The sequence below is a fragment of the Protopterus annectens genome, chromosome 3.part0 (assembly GCF_019279795.1).
Source record: "Protopterus annectens isolate FY-2018-M chromosome 3.part0, PAN1.0, whole genome shotgun sequence".
Lineage (NCBI taxonomy): Eukaryota > Metazoa > Chordata > Ceratodontiformes > Protopteridae > Protopterus > Protopterus annectens.
In genome coordinates, this window is record NC_056731.1 from 1259215922 (window position 1) to 1259231933 (window position 16012).

Genomic DNA, 16012 nt, shown 5'->3' on the forward strand with positions numbered 1-16012 from the left:
GGGGCCTATCAACTGACCCAGGAAACTACTGACCCATAAGCTTGACAGTCTTAACTTCAAGGCCATGGAGAGAATTATCGTGGAGCTAATTAATAATGACATTGGAAATTTCCAATTTGGCTTTGTAAAAGGTAGGTCTTGCCAACTTAGTGTGGTGGGTTTCTTCAAGAAAGTCATCAGGGTCATGGATGAGGGTAAAATGGTACACACCACTTATCTAGACCTGGCCAAAGCTTTCAACATAATCTCCCACTCTGAGATCATAGATAAATTTACTGCATTATGCATAAATCTCTACTTAGTCAGGTGGATAGAAAACTGACTCACTGACAAGACACATGTTGTCCAGACAGGCAAATCCCCTTCTGATAAGAAACCTGTTACTAGTGATGTTCCAAAGGGCCCAGTGTTGGGATCCCTCCTGTATGGTATATACTTCTCTGAAATGAAGGCCAATTTTTATTTTATTTTATTTATTTTATTTTATTTTACATTTGTTAACCGAGCTAGTCCAGCTAGATATATTTCCATTTTCAGTGGAGGCCCGGGGAGAAAAGCTCCAGTAGTAACACAGAGATAATATAACACTTAAATATATCAAGTACAAATTATACAAAGAAAGGATGTTAAAAATACTTAGTAATGAGTATTAATGAGAGGAAAAACTGACATTAATGTCCTGTAGTCATACAGAATAAGCTAGTCACTGTGCAGAAAGGATATCTGAGATAAGATACAGTACATTCAGAAGAATTAGATTACTAAGATAGGTAGTTTAATTTACTAGAGATAAATACTACTTATGGAGGGGTGAAATAGTAATGATTGGTATGAGGAGGCAGTACAGAGATAGCAGTAATAGCAGTACAGAGAGCAGAGGAATTAGTCAGGATTGCAACAGGGACATAACCAATGAGTTTTAAGATGTTTTTGAGCCCTTGTTTAAAGAGCTGCAGGGAGGGTTGTAAAGTTAGATCTGGTGGCAGAAGATTCCAATTTTTTCCTGCAGTACTGGAGAACAAGGAGTCCCCTGTCAAGTTGTTTGACTTGCTTCTGCTAGCAAGAAGTTTGCTAGAGGATTGTAAGGAGTTGAGATTCCTATAGGGAGTAATAAGGTCGGAAAGTATTGGGGTGTTGTTTGGTTGGTAAAATATCTTATGAACAATGGTAAGTTGGGATAGTATCAAAATGTTTAATTCTAACCAGTCTAGTTGCTGTAGGTTCTGACAATGGTGTGTTCTAAAAGGGCTTCCAGTAGCAAATCTGGCTATATTATTATAGGAGTTAGCTAGTTTGACTAGATTACTTTTTTTCAGGTTAGTATATATGGGTGAAGCATATAGAAGAGTTGAGATTAAATGGAATTGGGCAATTGTAGTTCAGGATGCTAGAGTTAAGAAGGGTTTTATTCTATATAAGGAGCCCATTTTCTATTTACTGTTTAATTGGTGCTGTTAATATGGTTATCGAAGGTTGTTATCAATTGTGATACCTAGCAGTTTGGTGGTAGAGTCTGGGGCTATAAGGGTGCCATTGTTGGATTTAATTGTGAAGTTTATGGGGGAGGACTTACTGGAAGGTGTAAAGAGTAAGAGTTTGGTCTTTTTGGCATTCAAAAGGAGACGTTTCAAGAACCAAGTCTCTACTGTGCTGAATACTTTTTGGGTTAGGGGATGTAGTTCAGATGTGGAGTTGGCAGAGCAGATGAGTGCAGAATCGTCTGCATATTGTATGCAGGTGGCTTGAGGGACTGCTGAATGGAGGTCATTGATGAACAAAGAGAAAAGAAGAGGTCCTAGAATAGAGCCCTGAGGGACCCCAAGGGAGACGGTCAGGTGGGAAGATAGTTTATTTTCCCAGAGAACTGCTTGTTACCTGTTGTTAAGGTAGGACGTGAAGCAGTGGATAGCCTTGGTGTCTAGAGAGAGAGAGATTCAAGGGTCTTTATGAGTAAGGGGTGGTTTACCATGTCAAAAGCTTTTGATAGGTCAATAAAAATGGTCTAAAACCATGTTGGCAGTTAGCTAAAATGTTGTGTTTGGTTAAGTGGTTTATTAGCTGATGATGAATACATTTTTCCATAACCTTTGCTAAGGGAGATAAGAGAGCTATGGGCCTGTAATTGGAAAAATCATTAGAGTTACCACCTTTATGTAAGGGGATTATGTGGGAGATTTTCCAGATGTCTGGGATGATTCCCTCATTTAGAGTTCTATTGATAAGGATGGAAACAGGGTAGGCAACTGATTTAGCTGCTTTTTGCAGGTATTCTGATGGTAATTGGTCTGCAGAGGGAGTACATGGCTTAAGCTTTTGGATGATTTTTTTGGATGTAAGTAGTAGGGATGGGTTGTACTTGGAAGGTTGGTAGAGTACCAGGTAAGGAGATAGGGAGACTAGAACTGTTTGTGGATAGTTGATGGGCTAGGGATTGTATGGTGTCAGTGAAGAAGGAATTGAGGGCATTGGCAGTTTCCTGGCAAGTATTATTATCAGCTCCTTGTTGAGTTGGTGTACTAGAGTGGTCAGGGTGAAGGAGTGTAGTAATCCCTGACCAAAACTTTTGAGGATTGTTATGGTGAGTTTGCTGGAGTTTACAATAGTAGTTCAAAACTTTTAAGGATTGTTATGGTGAGTTTGCTGGAGTTTAGAATAGTAGTTCTTTTTATCTACGAGTATGGCTTTTTTGCGATATTTCTCAGCTTTCTAAAGTTTTCTTGCTCAGGGATAGTTCTGGTAGCTCTCCATTTAGCCCAAGATTTGTTCCTAAGCAATATCTTTTGCCTAGTGTCCTTTGACAGCCAGGGGGCTGTTTTAGACTTCATTCTAATACACGGTTTGGGTGCATGTTCATCTGGGATTGTTAAGAATTTAGAGTTAAAATATTTAACAGCCGCTTCAAGTGGGAGAGAACTTAGTGGGTTCCAGTTACAGGCATTAAGTTCAGTTTGGAAGCATTCAGAGTTAAAGTGTTTATTGGATTGTGAGATCCTGTACCTGGGGGAGTTGGGAATGTCTTTCTTTTTTCTTATAATGCAAGTTAAAGTATGGTCACTTACATCATCAGGCAAAGTTCCTACTTTATAAGTTTGTTGTTGTCTGTTAATAAGTATCCAATCTAAGATACTCTCTTTTTTGTTAGGTTTGTTCATTCTTGTAGTGATGGTAATAGTTTGACTGAATCCATGAAGATTAATATGTGAGGAAGGGTTGTCAGTACTGACACACTTCCAGTCTGTATTGAAGTCACCTAGTATAATTGTTTCTTGTGGGAGATTAGTAGATACCCAGATAAGAATATCCTCTGTTGTGGTGGTATTATTACCAGGAGGTAGGTAGATGCAGATGATGTTTAGGGATTTACTAGTATTGAGTTGAAGCCTAGAGATAAGGACTTCTGCTTTACTATCTTGGGGGGGGGCAAAGGATAATGAGGAAATCTGTAATCCAGTTTTAAATAGGAGGGCTACACCTCCACCATTACGTTCTGTGCGGTCAGGTCTTTAATATATTATAACCTGGGGGAGTTATTTCAATGTCCTTAGTTCCTGGTTTTAACCAAGTTTCCATAAGACAGAAGATATCAAAGGAATGAATATCAAGAAGGGCATGGAGATGGCCAACTTTATTGTTGATACTGTGGATATTAAGATGTCCTATTACTAAGGAGTTGGAGACGAAGGTCAAGGTAGGTAGGGTGATAGGAGTGTTGCTGTGAGATGTTTGTGTGGAAACATTGGTTGGGCCTGGGTTGGGGTGAATGTCACCATCTTTTAAGGTTAGAGCTTTTAGCGTATAAACTGGGTTATAAATGTAGCTAGTTGGGTACTTTAATTTCCTTACAATGGAGTTATGGAATTTGATATGTGTAAGGCAATGGTATTTGGATAGCAGGTAGCAGGGAGTAGATGTGATATATAATTGAAAGTGTGAAAGGGTAGAAATATGAATAGCTGTTTGTTTCAGAGAGTAGTTGAAATGGAAGTATTTCACCTTTTCAAAGGAGGTGAGTAGATAGGTGGAAGTGAGGACTGGTAAAAGTGTGACTATGAGTACTAACTTAGCTTGGATAGCTGTATTTGTTGTAGGCATATTGCTAGGATTACTTGTACAGATGCAATACGGTTGCTAGTACACGTTAAAAAGATTGGGCAGGGATAAGAGACAGTAAAAGTGATAGTGGGTAGAATCTAGAAGAAAGAGTTAAAAGGGAAAAGGAGAGGGAAAGATACTTAGGGAGAAGGTCCTAGATCAAGATGGGCTAAGGAGATAGGTAATTGAGGAGGGGTGTGGCTAGGTTCTCTAGATTGGTTGTAGTAGTGGATAGGTTGGGTTGTGGGGAAGGTACGGTTTAGGAAGTATAAGGTTAGGACCACTGGGGTGGGTGAGAATTGGGGGTAGGGTAGGGGAGCGGAGTGAGCCCACAGGGCAAACGGAGCAGGGATACACCAAGAGGGAAGCAGTACTGTTATGTGTGAAAGAGTAGGTAAGTAGTGGGAAATTACACAGACAAAGTCACAAATATCCGCTGGCTTTACCATAAAGGGTTATTCCTCCAAATGAATATACCACCAGTTGTATAATTAAGGTGAAAATACAACCTATTGCTCCGAATCTATGGTCAAAAAAACTGCAATGCCACTCGTCAGGAACCAACGAACATAATTTAATAGTAAAAATGTTACAGCCAAAACACAGAACTGGGATTGAGCGCGCTTTCATCTACAATAACTCAACTTCATCAGAATCCCAGGAGGAATAACCCTTTATGGTAAAGCCAGCGGATATTTGTGACTTTGTGTAATTTCCTTTTGTGGAGGAGTATTGGAGGAGTGTGGTTAAGTAGTGGGAAATAATGTAGGTTGGAAAGGGAAGGGGAAACAAGTCTACTGGTAATGGTACACCTAAGGAGAATAAGGAAAGCAAAAATCTGGAGCGATTTTATGCTCTGCTATTTGCTGCCACCTAGTGGCTATGTGGAGGAATGGCAAATTGTACAGAGTGTAGGGCTCAATGGTTAGATTTACAGATATGGAGGTACTGCATTTAGTTAAGGAAGGCTATAACCCCTTTAATGTTTAAATCTAAAGGGAGCTTAATGGTATAACAGATACATACACTGGGGGGGGTGAGAAAGGCGGGAGGAGGAGTATGAAGGCTGCAGCAGGCCACTATCTCACTCAGGAGGTAGGTTGCAGTATGCAAAGTTAACAAGCACACAACTAATTTTATAGGCTACATACACTGTGGGTTCCTTGGTAATACAGGAAAATTCACACTGCTGCATACAAGCAGTACACTTGGAGTCTTCACTGTGTCAGATGGGACGGAGCGTTCCTTGTAAGTATTTAGTTTATATAGGGTGTTCTTAGAGCAGGAAGGGTGCACCCGAGGATGCAGGCTGTAACAAAAGTAGAGAAATACAAAAATCAGTTATTGCAGGACTGAATAAGGGAGAAAATAGCACAGAGGAAGAATAGGGTAGAGAGTAAAGGGATAGAGGTTAAGGAGGCTGTTGCTCTAGGGTGAGCAGTAGGTAAAGGTAGGCTAGGGCAAATAGGAGAGTGAAGCAGTGAAATGAGAGGGGGGGAGGAGGTAAGAGTGAAGCAAAGAGAAAGGAAAAATACAGTAGCATATAAAGAGAAAGATAAATGTGCTAGTTGGTATGGAGTATGCAGTAGTAGCTAGCAATTGTTAACACAACACAGCAGAGAGCAGTTCACCAGTAACAAAGTCAACAAGTAGAAGCATGTATTATACTGTCCTAGATTCAGCTACAGTATCAGACAATTCACTCTACACAGCAGTTAGAATGTGCTATGCAGAACTAAAATCATAAAAAGTAATAGTAGGTGCTAGAAAACGCTGTTACATATAAAAGTACCATAAAGCATGGAGACAACCTAGTGTGGTAGAATATATGATAAAATAAAGCTCACCAAGCTATATATAATTACAGCATGAGAATAATGCTATACAACATTACAGGCAGTACATTAAATTATATTTTAACTAGTAGAATATGATAAGCGTAATGGCGGGAAACACTAAGAAGAACGCTCACTAAGCTATTGATATATTGAGTGAAAAACAAATGCAAAATACAGCATTGTTGGCAATAACAAAAGGGATAAAAATGCTGAATGCTGTAACTAATAAAGTATGCTAAGCAGTTTGGTAGAATATAGACTTATATAGCGCTCGCTGCGCTATCAAATTTTATAGTGTACCATAAAGTAAAATAGCACAGAGGGCAGTAGAACTATGCAATGCTTTAGCTTAAACTATATGCTTAATAGTTAAGATAACATTCCCACATCAAGGGGGTAAAAGCACAATACAAAGGCAAAGCTTATATAGTGCACGCTGGGCTATAAAGTTTTATAGTGTACCATAAAGTAAAACAGCACTGTAGGCAGTAGAACAAAGCAACTCTTTAACTAGACTAAATGCTTCCTAGTTAAGATAACATCCCCACATCATGGGGGTGAAAGCGCGATACAAAAGACTAAGCAGATATATTAAGAGCCTTGATTTAAACTAAATGCTGACAAAAAATATGCTACATATGTTTAATAATGCAGCAATCACTAGGTCGTGGGGGTAAACGACACAAAACAAGAACCAAGCAAAGAGTAAATAAACCACGCTAACAAACGCTAGAGCTACTGGGGAGACTACAATGCTATGCATGTATATCCCAGCAAAAAACAGAGTACAAATCTGAAAATCAATGATTGTAAGCTGGGAGCAATCATCAAATTCTCAAATTATGTTAATATCCTACAAATAGGCCTGAAAATAACAAATGACTGGTGCCAAAACTATTATTTAAAACTAAATGCTAAAAAAATGTGTTATCATACTTTTTGGTAAATCAGATGTCCATGCAAATTGTAATACTGATAGCACACTCCTAAAGTAGACCTAGTGGTGAAGGACCTATGAACACAGATAAATAGTAACTTAAACTTTGACCACTAGGTAGCTATGGTAGTGAGGAGCTCCTCTGTGTGGCTCAACTTATAAGTAAAGGCATGGCATCAAAGTTAAAAGAAGTCATAATGCCATTGTACTTGGCCCTCATCTGGCCCATAATTAAGTAAAATGCTCCCTTCTGCATGTACCTAATAAAGCACTTATACCAATTGGAGTGGTCCCAGAGTTTTCACAGTAAAAAATGCAAAGAGTAAGGCACATGTCTTATGTGGATTGACTAACGGCCCTATCCCTTTACTCCATCTCATATTGTTTATTGAGAGGTGACTTATGCCTGACCTACAAGGCATTCCCTGATCCAGTCCTGATGAAAATGTTACATATTCACAAGAAAAATTATATGAGGGTTCTGCATTCCATGGACCTGAATCTTATTTGTGATGCTAACAAAACTTGCTGGAAAGACACTTTCATATCCCAAAGACTATCTCATCTATGGAATAAACTTCCCATCTTCATAAAACAAAGTCCATCCCTCATTCTCATCAAAAATAATTTGGATAAATGGATGGGGAACTAAATTTACTCCCAGGGTACTGCCCATGTTCTGTATGAACTGAGGCAGTCTGTAAAATGGGTCTATATTAGAACATTGAAGTTTCAAAACTTCGAATGTTATAATATTGAACCCTATTCAGCGAAAGCTGAAAATATCGAAGCAACAGAAAACCAAATTTTTTCCTAGGGAAAGAATTAAGTTGTCCGTTTCTGTTGCTTCAGTATTTTCAGCGCTATGGTGGAATGTTACAGGTTGGGTTCAGGTAAGTCTGCGATTGAGTGCGGGTTAGGTTAGTTAGGGTTAGGGTGCAGGTTATGTATGTGTGCGATTGTGTGAACATGAGGGTTAGGGCGGGTTAGGTGGATTAAGGTTAGGGTGCGGGTTAGGTATGTGTGCGATTGTGTGGACATGAGGGTTAGGGCAGGTTAGGTGAGTTAGTGTTAGGGCGTGGGTCAGGAAAGGCTTTTGTGTCATTAGCCTAGTAATCAACTATAAACCTATGAATCTATGAACCTATGGAAGTGGATGACATGATGGTAGGCAGGAGGCTGGACATTCTATGGATCTAGGAGACAAAACAGAAGCTAAGCTACTTGGCCTGGGATCCAGAGTCTACTAGTCAGGAGGAGGACAGACTGGAAGGGAGTGCCTTTAGAAGGCAGTGAGGGATGTCATCATAATTAGTGACAGACTCATTAGTAGTTCATAGATTAGTAGTTCATAGATGAGTACTAGGCTAACTGCCCTTGCAAGCCATTTTAAGCCTAGCCAATTATCCCCTGTGAGATTCAAACCCTGTACCTTGTGTTTGTAAGGCAAACACCTTAACCATTAGGCCACCCTCCCACCCTTGGCAATCAGACTCCAGTGTAAGGATAGGGCAGTATTCATAATCTCAGCCTGTGCTCCACAGCAAGGTTGTGATAGTAAAAAGAGTGCATTCAGACAGCAGTTACAGGGCCTACTTGATAAAGCAAGACAATATGAATTGGTGTTGATAATGGGTGGCCTGAATGCACATATCTGGACTGAGAGGACTTCCTGGGTCTACATGTCTGGGGCAGCAGAAATAAAGAAGAGGTCATTCTAGACTTCTGTCTAGCAAATGGCTTGATAGTAGCCAACACATGGTTCAAAAAGAGAGACAGTCACAAGATCACATACAAGAGTGGCCAACATGCAACTCAGAAAGACTTCCGCCTAATAAGGAAAGGGCACTGGGATATAATCAGTGATTGCAAAGTCCTTCCCATTGAAACAGTTGGCCCACAGCATAAACCACTGGTGGACACAGCTGCAAGCAGTGGTCAGATAAGGCTCTAATGTCTACACAGACCAGGTTGAAGATCTGTAAGTTGACTGGGTAGAAAGCACAACAGTTCAAGGAAGAACTGAGTGCTCTAGCACTTCAAGAAGAAGAGGAAATAGGTGGAGCTGAAGAAGAATGCGAGCACCTCAAAACAGCATGTTTGAGAACTACAGAACAAATATGAGGCTGAGCCAGGTACGAAAATAAGGTACATATGGAATGTGGAAGTCCAGGAAGTCATCAAAAGAAAGGAGTGCAAGAAAAAGTGGGAGATAACAAAAGACGGACGAGGCTAAGAAGAAAAACTGGTTGACTAACAAAGAAGCTAAGAAAGGAGTTGCAGTAGCAAAGTACAAGGCATCAGGGGCACTCTACCAGTTCTGAAAAGTGACTCAGTAGATGGTACAAAGAAACTATATCAGGTTGCAAGGCAAAGACAGAAAGATAAAGAAGATAATTAGACACTTTCATTAGGAATGCCACCGGCAACCTGCTTATGAGTCCACAAGACATTTAAAGCAGATGGAAGGAGTACTTTCATCAACTTCTGAATGAAGAAAACCCCACAGAAGCTGTACTGCCCCCAGACACAGCCTGCGATGAGAGAAGATGAGGATCCCACTTACAGAAGAAGTCAGAATAGCACTAAGGAAAATATAGTCAGGGAAAGCAGCAGGTTCAGATGAGGTCACAGCAAATATGATAAAGATGCTATATGAGATAGAAGAGAAATTACTATTGAGGGTAGTCATACCAGTATGGAGAGAAAGGCATATCCCAGATGACTGGAGACTAAGCATTCTAGTGCCAGTCTTCAAGAACAAAGGGAACATTCACACCTGTAGGCAGTACAGAGGTATCAAACTCCTGTCACATTGCATAAAAGTTGTGGACAAGGTGATTGATAAAAGAATACGCAGAGTAGTAGAACATAAAATGGGAGGTAAGCAGTTCAGATTCAGATTAGGATGCAGTACAACTTACCCAACATTTGCAGTGACACAGATAGTTGAGAAGAAGCTAAAGATGAGGAAAGAGTCCAACTGGGCATTCCTAGACTTGGAGAAAGCATATGACAAGGTACAAAGGAAGCTGATTTGGGCAGTGGTGTGGTGGTTCAAAATCCTAGAAACAATGGCAGAATTAGTGCAAACTATGTACGAGGACCCAATGACTCGAGTACAAACAGTGTTCGGTCTCACAAATGGGTTCCCAGTGTAAGTAGATGTGCATCAGTGTTCAACTTTGAGCCCATTGCTTTTCATACCGACGATGGATCACATTAGCAAGCAGGATGGAGGGTACAGATCAAAACAAAGTTGCTGTATGCAGACCATGTGGCATTACAGGCAGACTCTGAGCAAGAACTTCAGCAACAGATAGGGGAAAGGCACATGGAATGAAATCGAGTATAGATAAGACAGTTGTAATGGCAGCAAATGGGGGAAATCAGAAGTTGAGAATTGAGATAGAAGGAGAAAATAGTGGAACAGGTTAACAGCTTCAGGTATCTGGGAGGGGTGGTTGAGGAGAAGGGAAGTCAGACTGAGGAGGTGAAATCCATAATCAGAAGAGATGCAGCCAACTGACACAGAGTGTCAGGGGTAGTATATGACAGAAGAATTCAAAAGAAGCTGAAAAGTAAGGTGTACAAAACAGTGGTGCGATCAGTGTTACCGTGTGGTACAGAAACCTGGGCAGTAAAGGCAGAACAGCTAAGGAAAGTAGTGGTGATGGAGATCAAGTGCTTGAGACAGATGGTAAGATGAACACTGTGGGACAGATAAAGAACTGAAGACCTAAGAGCAGAAGCCAAAGTATCTCCAATTGCAGAAAAGATCAAACAACAGACAAAAGAGGTTCAGGCATATGTGTAGAAAAGCAGAAGACAATCTAGTGAAGAAGTGTGACAGACAGGAAGAAGGCAAGTGGAAACGAGGGTGTCCAGCAAAGAGGTGGATGGATTGAGTGAGATAAGACCTGAGACAGTCAGGCATGAGTGTCAAAAAAGGCGAACGTGTGGCATTGAATACAAGAGAGATGGCGACAGTTGAAATGACACCCAACCTGATGTAGAAAAATGGGAAAAAAGGGGTTAAGGATGATGATGATGAACCTACTATACACTGCATAGCATCATTTTATTACTAAGAAGTCCTGGTTACACTGTCCTGGTTAGTGATAGCACAAACATCAAATAGAAACTGCACAACTAGAATCTAACCCAGATGAAAATATTAGAATGTTGACAGCAGAATAGGCAAGAATTAAGGTTACAAAGAAAAATGAATTTACAATGAATTCAGTGGTCAGCATTGATTTTGAAATGCTAGAACACATAACATTTTCCTGAAAGTACAATGACAAATACCACAAAATGCTAGAAATATAAATGGTAGTCTGAGGTCATTATTAGATGTGACTGCATCTTCGGTGTGGCAAAAGAGATCTGAAGAATGGACTTCTGTATTTAGGTTTATGAGTAAATGTGAGGAGCCAGGTAACTGGAAAAGCTTTAGATACTAAGTTGCCTGAGTTCTACTGGCCTCAAGCCCTGTAGGTAGAGGAAGAAGGACTGGTCCTATCACATGCATATTTCATTACTCATGAAAGATAGTGATGACTTTACTATCCCAACTGACAAGATTAGTAATACTTCATATATTCTCTGAGCTATTTCATCCCTGAGGCTGAACCAGAAAATTTCAACTCAAGGTCATTCTTTACAGTATCAGTTAATCTAGGAGATGATCCCCTCTGAGAGGTCCTACAAATGCAGCCGTCATCTTCACCATTCTCAAACATTCCTCTTAGAAGATAATGTTGCCAGGGTATACATACTTAGTACTGGCACATGCCATAGCATCAGATGCCAACTGCATTAAGTTCACTAATGTGCCCAAACCAAGAGTAAACACGCTTCCTACAAATCAAAAGATGTGGCACCTACAGTTCAAATAAGTAATATACAAATATGAATTTTCCTGACTTACAGAGAAGCCTTGCAGCAAAGGGTAGAAGGATAGGAGGCCATCCAATTAAAAGATGATGGTGCAAGGATAATAGTGGCCCACAAAGGTTTGTCGCCTTACAGCTCAACTGACATGGTAATGATGCAGATGATATATCCAACATCAAGGACTACCCATGACTGGATTGATGACTTTATTACATCCAAAGCAGTAAAATCTATGCCATGGAATGGAGAATGCATACACAGTTACCTCCTCCTTTTCCAGCACAAACAACTGTGGAAATCTGCATTCTCAATGTGATAATATAGTGATCTGTGGAATGGCCTACTTTTAGAAGACCTGAACCAGACACAGTCTCTGAGCCCACAGCTCCAGAAGAGGAAAGGAAGTGTGGCTCAGGGGTAGGCAGATTTTTCACTTCCCCAGAGAAGTAAAGTAGGAACAGAGCAACGCTTCTGACACTGCCAGTAAATGCATCACCTTCCTGCACAGACAAAAATGGCTATGTGCATCCCTTGTTCATTTAGGAACCATATCTCATATCAGTTTGTCAGAATGAATAAGGAATGACCCAGAAAAAATCTTTACCTCCTTCGTCTTCAGGTCCAGGAAGAATGCTGCAAGCTCTAAATGGATATAGTGCAGCTCCTTTGTCTAGAGGAAACTATGTCCCTAGAACCACAGGGAAGTCAGAGTAAACTACTTACCCACCAGCAAAGAATCCCTCATTAGAATCTCTAACATATTTGGTTGGAGGAAAGTGAATATTAATTTTCTAATGTTGTGTAAACAGCTTATGATATCTCAATAACCATTAAAGCAAGACGCATATTGCCAGCAGGATTTTCTACATACAGCTGTGAGCTTTCTATGCAGTTCTGTCTGTGTTACCTGAATGTTGAGATGTTTAGAGAAATGTGAACATTATTACAATACAAATGATGGTATACAAATAATATTCAATATCTCTTTAGCTGCATTAGACAGAGGTTAAATATCAACCACCAAACACTAATACATGTGAGAGATGCAATTATACAGTCAGATTGGAGGCTGAGCTCTCTCAACCTAAGACTGGACTAGGCAGTCAAGAGGAGAAGGGAATTACTTGCATCACACCACCAGTCTCACATGCACCTATGAAACCAGCACTGGCAAAATACACATAAATACACGAAAACATACTCGGATGCTCTAAATAAAAATCTGCAAAAGCAACAGAGACCTCCAAAGCAGACATCCAAGCAACCTCCACCACCCAACACAAACCATGAAACATATACTTCACAAAACCAGTGTGCCACACAATCACAGCCCTTAAGGCAAAATAACATACCCAACACACTAGTAATAGGTGACTCTATAGTTAGGCACACTGACATCCCACTCGCTAGGCTGAACAAGGAGAAGGTTAGTGTTAGCTGCCTGTCGGGTTATAGGATCCGCCACATTACACAAGCACTCAGGTCACTCCAGAACAAGTACAAATATGACTCTGTCATTGTCCATGTTGGTGTGAATGATCTAAGCCATACCTCCCTGGACTACATGAAAAGAGACATAGATGAGGTTTCTGATCACATAGCCCAGGCTGGTATGACCCTGACCCTGAGTAGCATCCTGCCCACACCAAGAATGATACCATGGAGAAGAAATTATCAATTTCAAAAATTTGCCAAGCTTCTGGTGTCATTCAAAGGGGATCCAGTGTCTGTCAGCCTGGAATGACATGCTCGACAAGCCACGTTGCTTCGCTAGAGACAGCTTGCACCTGTCACCCTTAGGCTTTCAAATACTGGCCAAGGCTCTTGCCACCCCCATAGTGCCTTTTTTAGGCAAGGCTCAAAAGACAAACCCACCACCATAAATAGCACAAATAACAAAAAACTGAGGGTAATGCTACTCAATGCCAGAAGTCTAAACCTCAAAATGCACACACTCGAGGCACTCCTCAGTATGGAGGAAATCGATATATGTGCAGTAACAGAAACCTGGTTTAAGGCTCCAGAGAGCACCCCAGCACTACCAGGCTACAACCCATACCATACATTTTGGCCACAAAACCCGGACCGAAATACAAAAGGCAGGGGAGTATCCATATTCATCAAGGCTACCCACACCTCCAGGTTAGTGCCACAGCACGATGCTTCAGAGATCATCCACATGCAACTATCAATGGGCAAAACTGCTATTCAAAGTATAGCTTGCTACAGATCACCCACCATGTCCCAAGGACCTCCACTCCACATTCCTGGAAACACTGGTAAACATAAAGGTCCTACCAAACACCCTGATACTGGGTGAAATTACCCAAACATTAACTGGGAGAACTACTCAAGTACAAACTCACTTGCCCAGCATTTCCTAGAATTTATAAACTCAAATGCCCTGGATCAACTGGTCAACACTCCCACCAGAGGGGACAACATATTGGACCTGGTCATCACCAACATGGGCGACCAGTGTTCCACACCGGAGGTCAACCCCTCGCTGGTTAGATCTGACCATAAACTAATCACTCTGGATATCCACATTCCGCCACCATCCCATGTCAAAGAAACCACCGTGAAAAACTTTTCAAAAGCAAACTTCACGTTACTTAAGACTGAGGTGGGAAGTTTCAAAGCCCCCATGCTAAAGGATAATATTGGCCAAGCTACAAAATCCTTTACTAATGCACTCTATGGGCACCTACAAGAATGCATGGATCATGCTATCCCAAACAAAACCAAGACTCACTCCTCCAAGAAAAGGAAACCAGTCTGGTGGAACCCTGTTATAAACAAGCTATACAATAAAAGGAGGAAACTAGTACAGAAAAGAGTTTTCTTCTTCTTCTTCTTCTTCTTCTTCTTTCGGCTTTTCCCGGTTAGGGGTTGCCACAGCGGATCGCCTTGTCCGCACATTGAATGGCAGTGGAGTTTTACGGTGTCGAGTTGCCAGCCCGGCGCCCAACCTTCCACAGAAGGCACACTCACACCTAGGGCCAATTTAGAGTGTACACTCCACCTGCAGCATGTCTTTGGGATGTGGGAGGAAACCGGAGTACCCGGAGGAAACCCACGCGACCACAGGGAGGACATGCAGACTCCGCACAGAAGGCACCCCAGCCGAGGATCGAACCGGAGAACCTCTTGCTGTGAGGCAGCAATGCTAACCACTGCACCACCGTGGCCGCCCTAGTACAGAAAAGAGTAAAATCCCAAATAAGGGAAGACATCCCTGATAAGTATCAGCAAGAAACTACATTCCCTCATAAAATCATCCAAGGCTAGCTTCGAAAGAAAAATTGCCATGGACTCCAAAGATAACCACAAGGCATTATTTAGCTATGTCAAGAATCTAAGTGGCAATTCTCAGATCTGCTCAGAGTTAGTGCAGAATGGCACAAAATACACTGAGCCGACCGATATAGCCAACATCCTGGCAGACAGGTTCAGTGCAAACTTCACCTCCCTCTCACCCCCAAAAGGACCCATAACTATACCAGAGGAATGTAGTGCTCCTGAAATCACAGACAGGTTAAAACAGCCCTCTCCAAAGCCAAAAACACAGCATCAATGGGACTGGGCGGTGTCCCAAGCTGCGTCCTACACAAGCTCAAAGATGAACTAACCCCTCATCTAAACACACTGTTTAAACTCAGCCTCTCCACAGGCTACATGCCCACAGAGTGGTGCATAGCAACGGTTATTCTGCTCCACAAAGGTGGGGCCAGAAAGGACCCCAGGAACTATCACCCTATAAGCCTGACTAGCTTGGTCTGCAAAGCTATGCAGTGCATCATCATGGATCTCATTAACAGAGACATAGGAAACCTCCAAACACTGGACCCTACCCAGTTCGGCTTTGTTAAGGGCAGATCATGCCTCCTAAACCTGGTGGACTTCTTTGTGACAGTTAGCAAGGCTATAGATGAGGGAAAGGTGGTACACACAGCCTACCTAGACCTCACAAAGGCCTTTGACACCATTCCCCATTCAGGTATTATAGACAATCTCACCAGCCTAAACATAAACCCCTACGTTACGAGATGGGTTGCCAACTGGCTCACGGACAGAACCCACATGGTAAGAGTTGTGGGAGCTAGGTCTGACTCTAAACCGGTTACAAGTGGAGTTCCCTAGGGCTCAGTCCTAGGACCTCTCCTGTTCGGTATATACTTCTCAGAGGTACAGGCAAGCACAGGAGAACTATGGCTGACCACGTTCATAGACGAATGCAAACTAG